This window comes from Leptonychotes weddellii, chromosome 5, assembly GCF_054177405.1.
Source record: "Leptonychotes weddellii isolate Sample4059 chromosome 5, ASM5417740v2, whole genome shotgun sequence".
In the NCBI taxonomy this organism is placed as follows: Eukaryota; Metazoa; Chordata; class Mammalia; order Carnivora; family Phocidae; genus Leptonychotes; species Leptonychotes weddellii.
The window spans coordinates 116,166,528-116,187,093 of NC_138373.1; the positions used below are offsets into that span (position 1 = coordinate 116,166,528).

The following is a 20,566-nucleotide window of genomic DNA, read 5'->3' on the forward strand; positions in this document are numbered from 1 at the left end:
CAGCCTCTACTACTTAAGTTAGGTGGTGAGAATGGCTTTTCTAAAGGAAATACATTTATCAGAAAGCCACAGAAAAATTCTAAATATAGGGTCGCTTCCCGAAACAGCAGGAGCTCGTGCCTTTAGGTTACTTTATTTATATGTTATAAGGAAGTTTGATTCCTTTGAAATTGACAAGTAAATATAAATAAAGGAAAAACTGACCCATTTTTTTTAAGGAAACATTACATGGCGATCTTCGCTTTCACATCATTGCTATGTGCCCTAGCTAAGTTGATCATGGGCATATAAACTGTTCTATGCCATGGAAAGGAGCATAATTTTCACATAATTTGGAGGTGTGATTATTACTCAAACGTTTATGCTCAATTATGATAAACAAACGCTCATAGAATTAACTCAGCTGAGCTTGTATTTCTATGATCAAGCCCCCCTTTCTCCTTTCTTGACCCCTGCTTGGTAATTTCTTCCGACTCACTTTTTTTTTTTTTTAAGATTTTATTTATTTACTTGACAGAGAGAGACACAGCGAGAGAGGGAACACAAGCAGGGGGAGTGGGAGAGGGAGAAGCAGGCTTCCTGCTGAGCAGGGAGCCCGATGCAGGGCTCGATCCCAGGACCCCGGGATCATGACCTGAGCCGAAGGCAGATGCTTAACCACTGAGCCACCCAGGCGCACCCCCCCCCCCCCGCCCCCGACTCACTTTAATCACGTTTTATCCTCACAGTGCTTCTTCATTAAGAGTCCATTCTTGCCATCTCTCTGCCATGAAATGCTGCTCGTGTGGTTTGATCTGCCGGACCTAAATGATCTCTGCAGTCGGTACCACAGATTGTCCCACATGGACAGGGAGTGATTGATTTTTTTTTTTTTTAATTCAGACTGAATTTATTCAGAGCTTACAAAAATGTTTTACACTGAGCTCTTTCATTTGAGAAGGAACGGAAAAAATGGGAACACACTCCCCTCCCAACCCAGAATAAAAGGACACCCAGGAGAAGCCCGGGGAGCAGAGGGAGCGTGGGGCCTGAAGAACAATGCAGGAGGGGTGAGCATCTCCTTCAGCTTCAGGGGGAGCCAAGAGGAGGGCTAACTGGGGGAGCAGGATGGTGGCGGGGAGCCCTGTTTCTTGGGCCGGGGGCCCCTTGCAAACAGGGGTATTGCAGCAGCTGATGCATACTGGGTTCAGTTTCCCAAGGGAGGGAAGCAGTTCTCTTTAGCAAATGCCCAAAAGGGCTTCCAAAGCTATTAATGATAATAGAGATGACTCGCCTAGTCAATATTCTCTCTGCCTTTGTTTGACCATCTCATGGAAAAGCAAGTGCAAGAATGCGACCCAGAGGAAACAGAAATGACCGTTTTTCCAGCCACACTGCTCAGAACTTCAGTCGTCTGATTTCCACAACCGTGAGTCTCTTCATGCACCCAGGGCCCCTACCAGCTCCGTGAAAATCAGGCGCCCAGGGAACACCACAGAAGAGTAGGATCCAACCTAACTAGTGCATGTTAAGAAAGATAAGGTGACATTTAGATGTCGAGGATATTGAGAAATATACCATGAATTTATTTTTAGGGCAGTGGAGCATTCAAACACTCAACCTGCCTCCTGACAGGTGTCTTTTCGAGAAGGCTGCGGGTCAGGCACAACATGCTGAGTACTGTTATCATGTGGATTCTGTTCCCTTATGTAGACAGCTATTAAACACCTACTGTCTACAAGGTATCATGAGGATCACAACATGAGTAAAACCGTTCCTTTCCTCAAGAAAGACATATCCTCACAGAGAATGGAGAGGATGTTAGCGGTAAAAATAACCCTGACAAATATTTACTGAGTGTTTACCATGTACCAGATGTTCCACATGCATTATCTCATGGAATCTGCATGACAACTGTCTAGAAAAATGATTTTAAAAAAATAATAAAATAAAATAAAATGATTAAAGGGGACGATTTAGGTGAAACAAAGTATTTAACACTTCATGAAGTGGACAGTCTCCTCTCCGAGGCCTGCAAAATGGGGTGGAAGGCAAGAAACGTTTATAAGATGAAGAATAAAGAACTAGAAAGAGAAAATTAGAAAATATCTGATTGTCTGGGGCCACATAGTCAACCTTGTTTGGGGTTGGCTTGGCCTAGAGTTTGGGGCTGGCTGACTGAATATACTGGTTTTGGTCAAGCAGAACCATTTACAGGGACACAAAAGTGCTCTAAGTTTGGGTTTGCTGATGGGGCACTTTGAGCAGAAGTGGCTCCACCTTGGGCCTAGAAATTTATTTCAAATAAGATATAAGATATAAGGACTGTTATTAGCTTTGTTTGCAGATGAGGAAACAGAGACAGAGGGGTTAAAAAAATGTACCAAGGCCAGAAGAAAGTGGTGAAGCTAAGATTCAAATGCCGAGTCTGCTTATCAGCATTTCCATCCCTAAGTCATTCTCTACATTGCGCCCATGATCATCATGCTGCAACAGAGAGCAGGGAGCACATGAGTAGAGAAAGCTAAGAAGGAAACTTCGAAAAGCTTGGAATGCTCTCTCTCTCTCTCTAACACACACACACACACACACACACACACACACATACACACACACAGTGTCCTTTCACTTGAACTGAGAAAACTGAAAGCATGATTCAAAGAAAACATGAGAGGAAAAACATGTCCCCATTCCCATTCTCGCTTCTAAATATCATTGATCAATTTATTTTAAGAAAAGGGTTTTAGGGCTGGATTACCCTGATCATTGCTTAGATTTACCACTTTATACACAGAGCCAAAGCTTCCCTCCAGACTCACACTCTGACAACTTTTATATGGAAAATGAGCTCTATGAAATAGAAATCACTTTAATCATGCTCGTTTTATCCCAGAGCTGTCAACTATTCGATATTCTAGAATTGTCAAGATTTGATTTCTAACCATGGTCCCCTATTTTAAGGGCAAAGTTCCCAGTGTCTTCAGCGCTAGGGATTCTCAAGCATTAGGTTTAGCAGCTGGATTGGTGGGCTGCCTTTATTGAATTTAATACCCAAATAAATCAAAGTTTTTCAAAGTTGATTTAAATCCTCATTAGGCAAACATTGGCAACACAGAGAAGAAAATTAGATCTTTCCACTGATTCAATTCCCAGATTTGTTACTGAAGTCATTTATGATTTTTAGTTGGACTCAGATGGAGACACACAGATAACTGGTTAATGCAAACAGTAATATCAACACATTATTTAAAAAAAATAAAAAGAAACAAGATCTGAGAAGAAATCAGCCCTAGCAACAGAAAATAACACAAGTAAACAAGGCTAGTGGTAGTCTCCATGCTCCCCAGCCTCAACAATTTCCTTTGCAGCACAGATGCACATTTCCGCCAACAACAATGGCAAAACTGGGGCTACATCCTAACAACTTTCCACCATCTTCTTTCCTTCCCTTGCCCCCTACTAGAGCAACCCCTGTGCGTGGTCCTACGTCTCAGCATAAACTCTTCCCCAGCTCAAACTCTTTTCCTGCCCAGAGCTGAGGAAGAGACTAACAGGTGTTCCCTGGTTAACCCTGACCTTGCTCTTACAGAGCCACATCCCACCAGGGGGAGGAGCAGACCCCACTCGGCTCTGTGGGAGCTGAGACTGCATTGTCCCACAGCCTCAGATCAGCACTGAGATCTGGATTCTCACTTCCTATAGCATTGACACTCCGCCCACCTCTGTGTCCTCACAAATAAAACCTAGACAACGCTTAGCCCATAGAGTTTTTATGCAGATTAAATAAACTTTTAAAAAGCTAAGTGTCAAAGGCTGGTAATGCTCACCAGCCTCTACCTGTGCATCTTTCTTCCCCCTTATTAAAAAGGCCTCCCAGTTCCCTGAGATTGTGGACTACATCCAGGAGTCTTTCCTCCCTACATCATACTACCTCTTCGGGGTTTTTCCTACTTAGTTCCTCCCTCCTGTCAAAATGACCTATCCTCACACTCCCAGAGAATCTTATCTCCACCATGGGGGCTACTTCCCTTTACTTTTCTGCATTTTGCCTTTGATAACAACACCCTGCATTTGCTCAGCCTCTGCTGTGGTCTGAATGTGTGTGTCCCTCCAAAATTCATATGCAGAAACCTACCCCTCAAGGTGATGGTATTTGGAGGTGGGGACTTTGGGAGGTGATTAGGTCAGGTGGGTGGATCCCTCATGAACAAGATCAGTGCCCTTAGAGAAGGGACCCCAGAGACGGCCCTCTGTACTTCTGCCAAGTGAGGATGCAGCAAAAAGCTGTCTATGAACCAGGAAGCAGGCTCTCATCAGACCCAGGATCTGTCAGCGCCCTGACCTTGGACTTCCCAGCCTCTGGAACTATGAGAGATTAATTAACAAATTTCTGTTGTTTATATAAGTCATCCATCTAGTCAGTGGTATTTTTGTGATAGCAGCCTGAAGGGACTAAGCAGCCCCCGACAGGTGACAAAGCAGCATCCTAGCCAAGCCCTCATTTGTTGCTCCTCATGTTCCTGTAACAGAGACAGGATGGGGAGTCTTTCTCCTTGTTTTATATAAAAAAAATCAAGGAGCTAAGCAATGAAGGGATTATGCTCAAGGTCACATCAAGAGAGAAAGGGGTAGAGTCAAGGATTGGTGCCAGGTGGTCTGCCTTGAGATCCCTTGCTCTTTTCCACTGTTTTGTGTATCCAACAGCTCTCTGTGGACCGCCAGCTTGGCCATTCCAGAGCTGAAAATACGTCGGAGAGCAAAGCAGCATCTCTGCCAATGTGGAGCTTCCATTTCAGGTACAATAGACTTATTGAAAATAAATTCACTCTTATATAATAACATAAAAGATTTGTAATGTCAGGGAGTTATAAGTGTTAAGAAAAAAACGATGAAGCAGGATAAAGGGATAAACAGAAAGATGGATGGGGGTGAAAGAAGACTTTTAGATAGGATGGTCCTGAAAGACATCCCTTCAGCAGAGATCTGAAGAGACTGGGGAATGAGTTATGTGCACATCCACAGAAACAGCATTCCAGCCAGAGGGAACAGCAAGGACAAAGATCCTGGGGTGGGTGTGTTCTGGCGGGTTGAAGGAACAGTATGTCCATCAAACATTAATTTTACTGGTTATTAGGTGTTACGTGAAAGAAGCATGTTGTGGCCCAGTAACTTTCTGAGGCTCTGGCAAAGCAGAACTGCTGAGAGCCTCTAACATACAAATGCACTCCCATGAATCTTCTCGAGCAAGCTACAGCGCCCACAGCATTGCACAATGTTATTCAGCCATGGAAACCTTTCCTCAAGGAGCATCTCAGGGGATTATTGTTCCACAACACTTTGGGAAATGCTGCACCACACCCTGCTTTTACTGGAAAGAGGAAGTTGGGCTAGGAACTAGAACTTCAGGCCCTGGGTGAAGCCATCGGAGGATACCTAGAGAGGCACCCAAATCACATCAGGTGGTGGCAGGCTCCATTTATCCGCAGCGGAGAATTCTGGTTCAGCCGATCCTGTTTTTTGTCAGCTATCTGAAACTCCTCTTGGCCCCTGTTTCCTGTCTGAACCTCTAGTGTTTTCCATGATTTAACCCTGGTTAGTTGATTCCAAGCTCTGCCAACCTTCCTTAGTGCTCTCATTTGGGGCAATGGGAGCAGGGCAGAACAGGATCCAGGGAAATCTGCTCAGCTGGTGCTCCCCCTCTGGGTGGGGGCGGGAGGCAGGGCAGGGGGGTTTCCATTTCCCTGAATCAAGTGTGGCCTCCGTTGCCTCCCCTGCAGCCGAGGGCTCCTGCCCTTGTGCCCCATGCTCTGAGCTCTGGCTGCCATGGACACATCCAGAAGGGATTCAGCTGCGGACAGGTGCGGATGTGGCAAGAGGAAGACTCCCATTTGGCAGGAAAACTGTCAGCTGTGAAGAATGCTGATCACTGCTTCACTTGGAAGAATTCCCAAGCCCTCTGCAAACTAGGAAGCCAGGAAATGAATGGGAAGCAGCTGGAGTGGGCCAGGCAGAAGGGACAGCCCAGAGAGAGCAGGACGGGGCCAGACAGTGGCCTGACATCAGGGAGCCCAGCAGAGGTCAGCTGGGCCAGCTCCCCCAGAGAAGGCCGCAAGAGGGAGTGGCTGGTCCCAGGGCTATCACCCAGCAGGCTGAAGCAAGTCACACCAGAAAAAAGTGCCAGGGGCGCCTGGGTGGCTCAGTGGGTTAAGCATCTGCCTTCAGCTCAGGTCATGATCCCAGCATCCTGGGATGAAGCCCCACATCAGGCTCCCTCGGCGGGAGGCCTACTTCTCCCTCTGCCCTCCGCTTCCCCTGCTAGTGCTCTCCCTCTCTCTGTCAAATAAATAAAATCTGAAAGAAAGAAAGAAAGAGAGAGAGAGAGAGAGAGAAAGAAAGAAAGAAAGAAAGAAAGAAAGAAAGAAAGAAAGAAAGAAAGAAAGAAAGAAAGAAAAGAAAGAAAGAGAAAGAAAGGAAAGGAAGGAAAGGAAAAGAAGAAGAGAAAAAGAAAGAAAGAAAGAAAGAAAGAAAGAAAGAAAGAAGAGTGCCAGCAGGAGTCATCAGTTTAAATAAATAAACTATATAAATAGATGTTAATTCCAGATGTTGCTTACTCCTAAAATACATAAAATGTAAGTGATCAAGTGAAAAATACTAAATGAATTCTTTCTTTCAGGACTTTCAAAGAAATCTTGCAAAAAAAGATTTGGCTACGAGCTTGACCACAGATGAACAAATACATCCCAGGTAAAATGAGAATTTTTTTCATTGTGATGCCTTGTCATTGGGGTTTTTAAAAAAGTCAACTTAGTACTATGATCTATACACAGCTGAGAAATTCTACTAAAAACAAATGCCCCAGGCCAGAATTTGTAGGCATTTTCTCTTCATGTGACAGAATAGATAAAATTGAAGATAAAAGAACTATTATAACTTGTATGAAGTGTTGAGAGCTTGCTGAACACCAGACATTCTGCACACAGCATTAGTAACGCGTACAACAAGCGAGTATTACCATGCCTATTTTACAGATGAACAAACCGTGGTTAAGCAACATGTCTGATGCCACAACGTTAGTTAAGAGGTTGGTCTAGGATGCAGAGCCAGGCCTCTCGGACTGGAAACTCAGGCTCTTTCTGCTATCACACACCGCCTCCGTGATTACATAGACAGCAGCCTAAGGCACCGGGAACCGAGGACTTACTGTGCAAGGAATCATGCACCTCCTTTCCAGCACACCCACCCACCCACTAGCAATTTCTAAAATACACTTTTTAAAGATTTATTTATTTATTTATTTATTTGAGAGTGGGGGAGAGCGCATGGGGGGAGGGGCAGAGGGCAAGGGAGAAGGAGGAAGCCAACTCCAGGTTGGATCTCACTATCTCACCACCCTGAAATCATGACCTGAGCTGAAATCAAGAGCTGGGCACTTAACCAACTGCGCCACCCAGCAAAAATGTATAAAATACATTTTTTTGATATCCCATTTGTTAGCTGTTGGGAAGATCACTAAATATTTGCATGATGCTTTGAGAGAATTAGAAGGAAAATCCTAGATTAAAAAAAAAAGAATTACTATGTCACGGGATAGATGGGATAGATCAGACATAAATAAACTTCGACTGATTTGACTGCTCTAAGTCACCCACATGTTGGTAACTTTGAACCCTTATGGGAAGCCGCTGGGTTAGAGCTCCATGAGATAGTAAAAGTAATCACAGAGCCATGGTCACTCCCTTGCCAGCTTCCGGGGCACTTGGTATTCTCACTCTCCTACTGGTCAAACTGCTCTTTAATTCTGAAGACCCTTCCAGAAGTAGGTAGAAATTCAATCCAATAACTATCAAATTGGACTTTGCAGGTTCCGTGTGAAACCTTTATACATCCTCATATACTTGGTCACTTAAGTGGTCAATTTGCTTTCTTCCCTCCAACATATCTTCCCAGAGCTAAATGTCACTCACGTTCTTAAGTAAAGATGAACAAAATCCTTTCTGTTTAATTTGCTTTCATTTTAATATCCAGTTGTTCAATTCATAAGCCTCCTAGGCGTACCAGCCACATGTTCCCACAAAAAAAGGGAGAGAGGATTGGTTTCCAAGAGCCATCAGCCACTGCTGTTACCTATATATTTTGTTCTATTGACAAGACTGTGCGTTTACACATTTTTCAGATACATATCTGGTGATACGTAACCAGGGCTGAAAGTAGTGCCTAAACTCCCCACCTCAGTGATAGTTTGACCAGTGCATAATTCGTGTAATCCCTTAGGGTTGCCTACATAACCTAAATAATCTAACTTCGGTTAACAAATGGTGGCTGCATAAAACAAGAGAAAACATGCTTCAGCTGTGTCAGTATAATATTCACAGTGATATTATCATATCTTATAAAGAGTGAAGTTTTACGAAAACATTTTGCAATAGTTTTTATTAATGGTCTCTATTCCCATACCATAACCCACAGATTGAAAATATCTACAATTGGAAAAGAAATTGAGGTACAAAATTAATTCACATACATAAAACCACCAAGAAAGTTAATAACAGTATGCAGCCTGGAATCTAGCTCAATTTAAGTACAACATTAAAGCTACTGCATAAAAATTCCTTTGTAGTAAAATGAGCTTTAATTCTTAGAGGCTTTGTAGCCATTCTTGTAATCATTCAAGGTCAAATGCAAAAAGAGCAAAAAAAGAACAAAGCTTGTCTATGTTTGCAAAAAAAGTGGCAAATTTCCTTTCAATCTTTTCCCTATTTCGACAAACTGAAGCCAAGCCTTTCCAGCCTAATTGTACTTACTTGCCTACCATCCAATTTGTTGCAGCTTTAAATTATTTATTTTAACATTCGGACCCAAAACAACATCCATTTTATGCACAGGTAGAGTTATTTTGTGCTCTAATTGAGGACAGTGAAGTAACTTCCTTTTGTCCTTGATAATCTGAATACCACTACCCCAAAATGCATTTCTTTGGGTGAGGATATTGCCCCCTATTCAAATATAAACGTTCGCTTTTTATCATGCATTGGGATCACCTGGAGGACAATTTACAATTTGGATATTTGATAAAGCAGTTTACAGGAAGGAAAATAATTTCCCTGGTGTTAAGCTTGAGAATACTAACGCTATTTGGGGTCTGAGCACTAAATTCCTTTGTGCTTTGCTGAAAGAGGGGCTTTCCCAAGTTAAACAAGGGAGAATGAAATACATAGGTGTGTCCTAGTCAATGCTGGGATGATCAAAAGGTGAACAATTCTTCTTGAAATCGTGGCTAGCTAATGTTTATATTTTGATATCTTTGGTCCTTTCTCTTCTTTCTTTTCTTTCCTTTATATATGTTTTTAGTTCCAACTTCTCCTCCTTAACTGCTGTGTAAGACTCTTCCCTTGAATCCTACTTTACTCCTCTAAAAAACATACTTATGTCTAGGGGAAAATTATTTAGGTCATCAATCCTTTCCTTGTTTTTATTCTCAAAGCCTCTCAGAGATCAAGAAAGAGCCTTTTTTTTTTTTTTTTTTTTTTGCCTCTTGCCATTAAAAAGGAAGATATATCTGAATGGGGTTACAAAAATTAAGTTAACATTTGGCAAAGTAATGCTTCTAACACTCTTCCCACCCCAACCCCCACAAAACAATGTCATATTTGCAGGATAATGGCAGGATTTATTCGAAAATAATAATTCATGATGATGTAATCCAGTCAGAAGATGCACATTTAAAGTTGTAGGATGCACTGTGTCACTGAGACTCTACATGTGACCACGTTTGGAGATAACACATCAAGGAACCAAATTTAATGTCATTTGTGAATATGACTACTACCAGTCATGATAAGACCTTACCCCCTAGGGAGAAAAATGTTTGACAATGTGCTTTCTTCTAGAACAGGGAAGGAAAGGGTAGATATGATTTTGGATTGCCTCTTTGACCATTCAAATCTTGGAAAAAGGAAGCATACGTCTGAGTTCCTTTGAAAGCATCATCACAGCAAGAAGAATTTAGTAAGTAATGCAGTTTTTTTCTCCCATAATGCCCAACCCAACAATCAAAGTCCTGACCACAGAAAAGGAGGCCTTGACTGTCCCAGTCCTATCAGCAGCAGAGCACAGAGGCATATTCATATTATTCAGTTATCAAATGTTATAATAGTAGCAACACAAAAAATTTAACTTCATAATCTAACATCATCTTTCTTAAATTATTAAAATACTACTGTAGAATGGTTTAAAATAAACTGCTGATGAGGCAATTTTCTAAGAGGAAACAATTCCACAAATTTTTGTGGCTCCAGATGATTTTCAGTATATTTGCCATAATGTATATCACAAATCTACCTGATTACATAAATTTGACCCTCATTGTTGTGCAGTGGTTAATTTTAAAATGTGGTGAACAAGTGATTTCTCATCCTAGCTCTAATATTGTCAGCGTCAACCTATCACCACATTTTTTTGTCTGTTTACAAAATGTATGGTTTATTTTTTTCAACCTTTCAGCTTTGCTTGAGATGCTGGGCAACAGGAAAGAATTGAGTTCATGACTCATCAGCTTATTAGGCCACTCTTCTCAGTGACTAGAAACGCTGTCGTCCTTCTCCTTTTTATGGTGCTGATAAAGGAAGGTAACCTGTGCGAAGGAGTTAGTTAAATGATTCGAAATATCATTGCTCAACACTGGAGATGTGTTAATTTGTAGTCCTATAATTGGAAAACAGGATATGAAGTCATTAGGGGCTGGCTGGCCAGCTGGTCAACCAAATAGTATACCATTATAACAGCAAAAGGAAATGTCAGACAGCTCTTCCCTAAGTGCATCATAAGACTTATTTTGCAAATGCTTTTCTTTTTCATTGGTTCATTTGTAGCTTTTATTTGCTTTAGCTTCTAGCTAAAACATACTTTACAATGACTGTGTCCTTTCTGAAAATTATCTGTACTAATTTCCAAGGGACAGTTTCTCTCCTTAGCAATATGAAGTAACATTTGTGGTCACTATGGAAAGTAGTACAGTTAATGAGATTCCTGTTAAATCAATAACACAATGAAATACAGGGAGACTCTAGTTCTATCCATTTCCCCCTTGTGACATTGTTTGACACATTGTTTGATCACTCTATGAGCACACTATTTCAAATAGCTATATAAGCCACACAATATACAGAAATTACACAAATTGAGATTCATAAGCATAGAAAACAAAACATATTAAGAAATCAAAATCTATATTTAGGGATTAAGGCAAAAAATATTTTGGTGAAATTATAAAAATGATGTTGAAACATGACTTAACAGAGGTCCTGGCAGATGAAGCATTATTCTGCATTTAGTGATCATACCAACCACAGAAATACCATAGGAAACACATTTGATAAAATGAATATACATTAGAGATTCTCTAAAAAAGAGTAGTAAAAGAATGTAAATATAACTGCATCCGGACCTAAACAGAAATGAACATACAGTGTTGCATAGAAAGCCGTAAGGTTAAAGAGTAAAATCCTTGAAAATGAGAGAAATATTGTTTTAAAAATACTGGAATAAATGAGAGAAACATCGTTTTAAAAATACTGGAATAAAATTAAATATTTACTATGGAAAAGATGTAGCTTTGAGTAAGATAGTGTATTCGACTAAATAAAGGTGTGGACACAACATATTTCAGTCATCTTTTGACCCTAAGTTTAAAGAAAAGAAGGACCAACCTGAACAAGACTTTTTTTAAAGAGAGAGGAAGGAAGAAGAATAGGCCAAAGAAAAAATTTTGATAAGAAGTTTTCTGAAATATCAAAAGATTTCCATAGTCAACACAACCAGGGCCCTCCGGGTGATAAGTCAGAAACATTGTATGGGGAGACCAAATTCTCCTCTGCTTCACACAAGAAGCCTTTAATTTCAAGGAGTCTGCAGTAGATAAATCTAACTTGCTAAAGTAAATTCTAACCATCAAGCCATGAAATATTGAAGACTCTTCTCATTCAAGAAATAATTTCTATGTGTTTCTAAGAATTCACAAGAGAAAACATAAGATTAGGAGAGTTTTCTAAAGATACTCTTTCAGGACATATACCTACTTTAAAGATATTTATTTATTTATTTACTTGACAGAAAGAGAGAGAGAGCACAAGCAGGGGAGCAGAGGGAGAGGGAGAAGCAGGATCCCCGGTGAGCAGGGAGCCCGATTCAGGGCTTGATCCCAGGACTCTGAGATCATGACCGGAGCCAAAGACAGACATTTAACAGACTTAGCCACCCATGTGCCCCAGACATACACCTACTTTACTTCATGAGTCCCCAAGAAACTTTCCCAAATACACCACCACATCAATCAATCCCTGGTGGAATTCCTAATTCTGCCTCTTCACATCTACGGTTCAGCCATAATTGAGAAAATCTGGGATGAAAATCAACCCAAAGCTGGATTCATGGCAATCATGAGTGCCTCAATCTCCAGGAGAATGCCATTTAACAGGCTTTCCCAGATATGCAAAAGAAAAGGATTCTCTTCAAATTTTAGATCCCTCCCCTCTAGGATTCAGCTTAATGGTAAGATTTGCCCAACCCAAACCCTATCATATCCAGCCTACCTCAAGCAGCTGGAAATCACTACACACTAGAACTTTGGCCCATCCCCATAAAAAAAAAGGAAAATTTGTGCAAAGGTAAGTGATTTTCCTGCTGACCCCATCCCAACTCAAGGACCCTTTATTATCCATTGCACAGTGTTGCTTCCACAAAGGAAGTAGGTAGATGAAACCAACTGAAACACAATCAAAGCTAGGGAAAAAAACTGTGAAATTATACTGTATAAAAATACAGCATTATTCTGCCATGATTCTTTAATTATGCTGATATAGAATCATATAGATAACTCCCCTCTAAGAAAATATGACATGAAAATTTTTTTTTAATTATTTTACCCAATTTAATTAGTTCACTTTTTTTTTTTTCAATCTTTCTGTGTGCCCAACACCATGAAAGGCGCTGGGGAAAGAGATGAACATTACTTGACAAATCTGAACTAAAAGATGTGTCCTGGAGAAGACAGGGAAGAAGATCAATGATAACTATATAGTGTAGCAAGCACTATCCTAGAGTTATGGCAAGGAGTTGTGGGATATACTGGAGGGCATAGATTAAAGGGTCAGGACGTGCCTGCTGAGTACTTCCACTGAATATTGAAGAATAAATGTGATACAGCCAGACAAATGAAAGGGAAGGAATTCTATGCAAAGGAACTGCATAAGTAAAATTACCAAGGTAGGCAAGAGTACAGTATTTTGAAGGTACATAAGAAGAATGTTGTGACTGGGAGCCCAGAGGGCATGATGGAAAATAAGGCCGGAAGGAGACAAGATTAGATACTAAAGGATCCTGTATGCCATGCTGAGTTTCCCTTTCATCCTGAAGGTACCAATGAAAGATTTTCCGCAGAAGAGTTACATAGTCATTTTTGGCTTTAGGGGGAAAAAATATTAGTATCTGTAGGCAGAAATGGATTGTTGTAGGGCAGAGAGATCAGTTAGGACACCAGAAGCAATTATCCAGGGACTTACAATGGACCTGTAGGTTAGCAGGATAATTCAAAAGATAGAAAATAGAGTCAACAAGATCTAAGGCCACTTAGTTATGAAGCTGAGAAAAAGAAGAGTCTAGGATTTACTTCTAAGTTTCTGGCTTAGGCACCCAAAAGAGGAGCTAGAAAAGGGGCAATAGATTTGAGAAGAAAGATGTTCACTTCAGGACACTGGATTTGAGGTACCTGAAAATGCCCAAGGGAATGTGCCAGAGAAATGGTTGGAAATGGTCACTCAGAGCTCAGAGGAACCGGGTGGTAGGAGGTACAGGACTAAGAGTTAGCTGTGTACAGAATGAAAGCCAGGGGCCGGGGGCGCCTGGGTGGCTCAGTTGGTTTAAGCATCTGCCTTCAGCTCAGGTCATGATCCCAGAGTCCCATGTTGCATCAAGCTCCGTGCTCATCAGGGAGTCTTCTCCTTCTCCCTCTGCCACTTGCCCTGCTCCTTCTGTCTCTCTCAAATAAATAAATAAAATCTCAAAAAAAAAAAAAAAAGAAAGAAAGAAAGCCAGGGGTGCAGATGAGATGGCCCAGAAAGAGTATGTACCATTAGAAGAGGACCAAGGAAGAACCTTGGAAACACTAACAAAATTTTTCCAGGCTAATGAGTTTTGTTTGGAGCACTGCTCCTTGGGTAGCAATTCATGATTAATATTAATAATATACAGATGAAAATCTAAGATTTTTTCAATATTTCATGCATTAGCCTAACACATGATCGTAGCTTCCTCAATAAAAACCCAAACGGCCCTGTCAGTGACAATTACCCCAGATCCCAATACGGGACCTACCTAGAAACCATCAATTCAAACACCACTGCAGAAGTATTTCAGGGAATCCATGAAATCAAATTTATTTTCATGACAAAACTAAAGCATTATTTGTCTTTTTCACTCTATTGGTATTTGCAGTGACACTAAACAAAACCTCTGGTACCTTAGCAAAAATCAACAAAGTGGCATTAATTGTACGGGTAGTCATGGTATTCTTCACCACCATGCATTCACATCAAAAAATTAACACTGCTTTCCCTTAAGAAGGTCCTTCCTGAAGCAGTAAGAAGTATCTTACATCTTGACTCCTGGGTACAGTTTGTGTGATAAGTCGGGAAGTACACATAAGGAGCTTTTGTACACCAACGTACAGTGAGTGTCTCTAGAAAAAGCATTTGTACAATTGTTTGAGCTTCAAGGCTGAACAAGCCATTTTTTTTTCATAGACCACCATTTTTATTTAAAAGAGCAACTGACAGGGGCACTTTGCTGTTCAGTCAGTGGAGCATGCGATGCTTGATCTCAGGGTTGTGAGTTCAAGGCCCACATGGGGTATAGAGCTCACTAAAAAAAATTTTTTTTAATTAATAATAATAACAATAAAAGAGCAACTGACAGAAAATTTATGATTATGCAGACCTGGGTATTAAGCAGACATTTTCTCAAAAAAATGAATGAAGTGAACCTGTCACTTCAAGGAAAATACCTAGCGGTATTTGCTGTCAATGATAGAATTCAAGGTTAAAGTGAAAATTAGAGTTATGAAAAATTTATATCCATCACATTCAGTTTGACAGCTTCCCAATGCTTAACGACTTTTCTGATGATGTCAATGGTGACATTAACAAATGTAATTTTTTAATATATATGATATATTGTGTCGACTTTATTACATTTGCATTATTCAGTGAACTAATATTTTCCAAATGATGTTATAAAATCAAAACATGTAAAAGATTCATTCAAAGTACAAGATAGACCAATGGATTTTAATGTAACCGAGTACAAAAGTTCATTGATAGGGGTTTAAATTGCAACTAACTGTTATATTAACATGTAATAGGGTTATTATTGCTATTTTAAATAGTTTAAAATCTTTCAATTTTAATTTTGAATATGGTAAATTTTTTTAAGATTTTATTTATTTATTTGACAGAAAGAGAGCAAGAGAGCACAAGCAGGGGGAGCAGCAGAGGGAGAGAGAGAAGCAGGCTCCCCACTGAGCAGGGAGCCTGATGCAGGGCTCAATCCCAGGACCCTGGGATCATGACCTGAGCTGAAGGCAGATGCTTAACCGAGTGAGGCACCCAGGCTCCCAGAGTACGGTAAATATTGATTAGATATAATCTATGTAAACAAAAGCTCTTTGGAGACCTCAGTAATTTCTAAGAATTTTTTTAAAGATTTATTTATTTATTTGAGAGAGAGAGAGAGCATGCACACCTGTGGGTGGAGGGGAGCAGAGGGAGAGGGAGAGAAACTCTAAACAGATTCTACACTGAGCAATGACCCTGAGATCATGACCTGAGCTAAACCCAAGAGTCGGACACTTAACCAACTCCACCACCCAGGTACCCCAATTTTTAAGAATTTAAAAGAACTTTGAGAACAAAAAGTTTGCAAACTATTCTCTCAGGGAAAAACAAAACAGGTTTAGAGAAAAGGATATTCTTACTGCTCCATTGCCCTCCAGACTTCTCTCCTACCTTCTCCTCAAGCCCTGCCTAAGCAGTCTTAAGAAATGTCAGTCTAATTCTTCCATCCACTGACCATCTTTGTCTACTTCTCCGATTCACCAGTGACAGGTCATGGTTTTATTGCAGAAGAAGTTTTGCATTATCAAATTGAGAATCTGCCCTTCTCAGAAGCTGGTCTGACCTACAACAACAAAACTATCTTCTCACTCTAATAGATACTTTTTTTTTCACAGTATTTTTAGATCCATTAAAAACTGTGGTCATTTTTCTATGACTCTAGTCTATTCTTATTTTTGAATACCTTACGTTTTATCAGCTAAGCTGTTCAAGCAGAAAGATAATTATTGGGAACTCTCTTAGTCAATAAAATTTCATTAGATCATCTCTATGCACATCTTGAACTTTAATTATTGTGGTTTCATCATGATGTGTAAATACATTAAAATGAGTAAGTTATTCCAATCCTAATCAATGGATGTAAACAGAAATTTATATTTATGAGCAAAGAATATTCTTAATGAACCCTCCACATGCCTAACTTAGGTTTAATGCTGGTACGAATGTTTTAACTCAAGAATAACATGCTACAGATATATGTATATGAGTGTCTCCTATGCTTTAGCCTCTTCATTGAATACACACTTGAGTTAAATGAATTCCTTCTACCCTAATTATATTACATTGCATTGAAATCATTTCATTTCTAAGACATGTAGCCAGTGTTTTGGGGACCTCAAATAGCAATTTCCATTTCATAGGTACACATAAAATTCATTCTGACAAATACTGTGGATTGACAAGTGACACAGACAACGTATATTCCAATACACTTCTAGCAGAGGTTGTATAGGCCAAAGCTATATTTCTTAGACTCTTTTGAAGCTAGGGTTCTGGGTTGATGGAGGATCCACCAATCCAATGCCATCATGTGGGAACTGCTTTTGGAATGGAGTTAAGTGGGGTGAGAAATAGCATGAATCAGCATTTTGGTGCGAATCAGGTTGGATCTGATTGAGGCTGCAGCAGCGTGACTCTGGACCCAGGACCTCAAGCAAGACTCCTGATTTAACAGATGGCTTCTCGGTCACGGCAGCAGAAGCCATACAATTCTGTGGACGCTTTGGAGTTGTCTGTGGAAGCTCAGCTATTTCTTCAGCTCCCTGCCTCCAGTGATTCTGTAAGGCACTTTAATCCTGCAATACATTGCATTCTGCCTCTACGAGCTGGACTTGATTCTATGCTCAACAGCAACCGAGCCTGCCATTTAAGACATTGCTCATCAGACACGATACTATCAGTGAAAATTACCTTCTTTTCCCATATCACAATTACAGTACATGTAGCTGGCATCATTTAATGATCTGATGATACAATAGTCTAATTTCCACCTAAACTTAGAAAATGCAATTATCAGGAGGTGAGAAGTCAACATAGAGATGGGATTGTTTCTTGGCTCAGGGTTTTAGGTGGGATTGGTTTACTGGGAGATCTGCTAAACCTACCCTTCTCAGATTACAACCGCCAGGCCTCCTGACGGCACAACAGACCTTGCATTTATGGAATGCTTTTATAGTTGTAAACGTGCAGTCACATATATTGCTTCAGTGAAGGTTAACAACAATTGGAAAGCTTTCAGAAAGAAAAAAAAATGGTCACATCCATATTAAAAATGAAAGAACTAAACCTTCAAGGAAGCTAAGAAATTTGCTTAAGGTGTTGTGGGTAAAAAGTAGAGGCAGGACTAGGACCCAGGGCATCTGTCTGCTAGTCCAGTGCTCTTTCTTGAGCTCTTCTCTGAAGTATGTACATCCTTAAGTCCCTGTGTATATACCATTGAACGGACCATAGCTGCTACTGAATATCCATTCCCTTTTCTTCTTCAGAAAGAGAACCCCAGGGGTGCCTGGGTGGCTCAGTCAGTTAAGTGTCTGACTCTTGATTTCGGCTCAGGTCATGATCTCTGGGTCGTGAGATGGAGCCCACGACAGGCTCCTCCCTGAGCATGGACCCTGCTTAAGATTCTCTCTCCTGAGTGCTGTGAATTGTAAGACTGATGAATCACAGACCTGTACCCCTGAAACAAATAATACATTATATGTTAATTAAAAAAAAAAAAGATTCTCTCTCTCCCTCTCCCTCTGCCCCTCCCCACTCCATGCTCTAAATAAATAAATAAATAAACCAACCAACCCCAGTTTGGTTGGAGGCAACAATATACCTAATTATGAGATTATATTTCCCATTCTCCCTTAAACCTAGGTGAGGCCATATGACTAAGTTCTGGTCAATGAAATTTAAGCAGAAGTGTCAAATGGCTTACTTACCAAGAAGGCTGCTAAGAAGAAGCTAACTCAGCTGGGAGAACTCTTTTATCCTTATGTATTTAAAAAACAAAACAACACTTAATTTTGTTAATGTTTCCAAGATTCTCTCCTTGGCCGTCTTCTAATGGTATTTACTTCATCTGGGCCATCTCATGCACACCCTTCTGTGCACAGTTGACTCCTGGTCCAATACCTCCCCCCAAGGCAGTTCCCCTGAGCTCTGAGCCGGCATTTCCAACCATTGCCCTGGCACCTTCCCTTCAGTGTCTTCAGGCACCTCAAATTCAGGTGTCCCAAGCTGAACATCTTTCCCCTCAAATCCTTCTGGCTACTTAAATGCAGATGTGATAGTGAGAACTCAATCAGCCATATTGGATCGAAGACTAGATGTCACTTGCTAAGGATGAAGTAGCAAAAGAAAAAAAATGGAGCGTGGGTCAATGACTTTACAGGGATATGCTACTCCTGGACTTCTTACCTCTTTTTTAACCTGGACTTTTTTTTAGATGAGAGAAGATAAATATCTATCTTGTTTGAGCTACTGTGATTTGGGGTTTCCAATTATATGCAGCAGATCTTAATCCTAACTGATACACATAATTTTCCCAAATTATTTCTATTTTAAGGTTATGTTCTCTTAAATAAATGCTTGCACCAATGAGCAATCAGAGAATGGAGTGATTATCGCAAGATAATAGCTGTCCCAAGTTACAGAGTCAACATCTGGATATACTGTTAGATCTATATTACATTTTGAAGAATAAAAGCTAGATTCTCCTGAACTCATCTTTAAGAATGAAGGCTTACAGGAGCGCCTGGGTGGCTCAGTCGTTGGGCATCTGCCTTCGTTCAGCTCAGGTCATGATCCTGGGGTCCTGGGATCGAGCCCCACATCGGGCTCCCTGCTCGGCGGGAAGCCTGCTTCTCCCTCTCCGCTCCCCCTGCTTATGTTCCCTCTCTAGCTATCTCTCTCTCTGTGTCAAGTAAATAAATAAATAAAAATTAAAAAAAAAATAATGAAGGCTTACATTGAATCAGTGTGTTTTCCACATTATGTACCCCCATCCAACTGGGTACAGGAGTACTTAGCAACATAGGTAAACTTGTGCAGAAATTGTATGGGTAATTACTTGGCACGGTCCATAGAAATACCACAGTCCACCTGGGTTCATGTCCGATATACTGTGTGTAGAAGCACCCTTTGCTATTGACCCCTAGAGCTTATTCACATCTCCAGCACAGGCTGGCTGGTCTTCTTTATGTTCAAGATTTCTGACTCAGATCTGTTATACTGAGGATCAGTCATCTTTGCTGAAAGCAAAAAAAGCAAATGAAGTTCTCTTCTTCTTTCATAAGATTCTCTGGACTCTACATAGAGAGTTTGGTTTAGAGGCTATCTTTGACCAGATTCCCTCATTCCACATACCTTCATACCAACCTTTCAGGGGTTCTTTTTTTTTTTTAAGATTTATTTATTTATTTGAGAAAGAGAGAGAGCATTTGAGAGAAAGGAACAGAGGGAGAGGGAGAGGGAGAAAGAAACTCAAGCAGATTCTGTGCTGTGTGGAGCCCAATGGGGGGCTCGACCTTACAACTCTGAGATGATGACCTGAGCCGATATCAAAAGTCAGACACTTAACTGACCATGTCACCCAGGTAACTCCTTTCAGGGGTTCTTAACCTATGTTGGGCCATGCACCCATTTGACAGTCTGGTGGATCCCTTTCAGAAAAATGTTTTTAAGTCTATGAAATTAAACTAACAGGATTGCAAGCCAATTACATTGAAATATAGTTATCAACATATTTTTGGGATTTGGGGTTGTTTTTAATTCCAGTGTAGTTAACATACAGTGTTATATTAGTTTCAGGTGTACAATATTAGTGAATCAACAATTCCATACATCAACCAGTGCTCATAACAACAAATGCACTCCTTAAAAGTTATCAACATATTTTTTGAATTCGATATGGTAATATATGTGCTTCTTTAAAGCATTAAATTTTGAGCATTAAATTTTAAGATGTCACAGCATGTCTAATAATCACCATGACTTTAAAGTTGAGAGGAGGATAAATGACATTTTGTGACATCAGTAGCAACTGCAATATAAAAGGAAAATAGGTGTGATTTCTATTAGAGACAGAATCAGAGGTATCATCAATAGGTGATTCTATTGTGGTTTGAGGCCTACATTCATAAGGGAAGGAAAAACTA

At 40.4% G+C, this 20,566-nt stretch overlaps 1 long non-coding RNA gene across 2 annotated transcripts; it reads left to right on the plus strand.

Annotated features, from left to right (window-relative positions):
- Positions 1-890: 890 nt before the first annotated feature.
- LOC145721438 (uncharacterized) lies at positions 891-11,128 on the plus strand. Of its 2 annotated transcripts, XR_014145114.1 has the most exons (6): positions 891-1,049; positions 1,320-1,408; positions 4,684-4,775; positions 6,653-6,723; positions 9,867-9,984; positions 10,480-11,128. It is a non-coding gene; the product is annotated as an uncharacterized LOC145721438 (long non-coding RNA). The 2 variants fall into 2 exon arrangements; XR_014145113.1 differs by lacking the exon at positions 891-1,049 and having other exon boundaries at positions 1,112-1,408.
- The last annotated feature ends 9,438 nt before the right edge of the window (positions 11,129-20,566 follow it).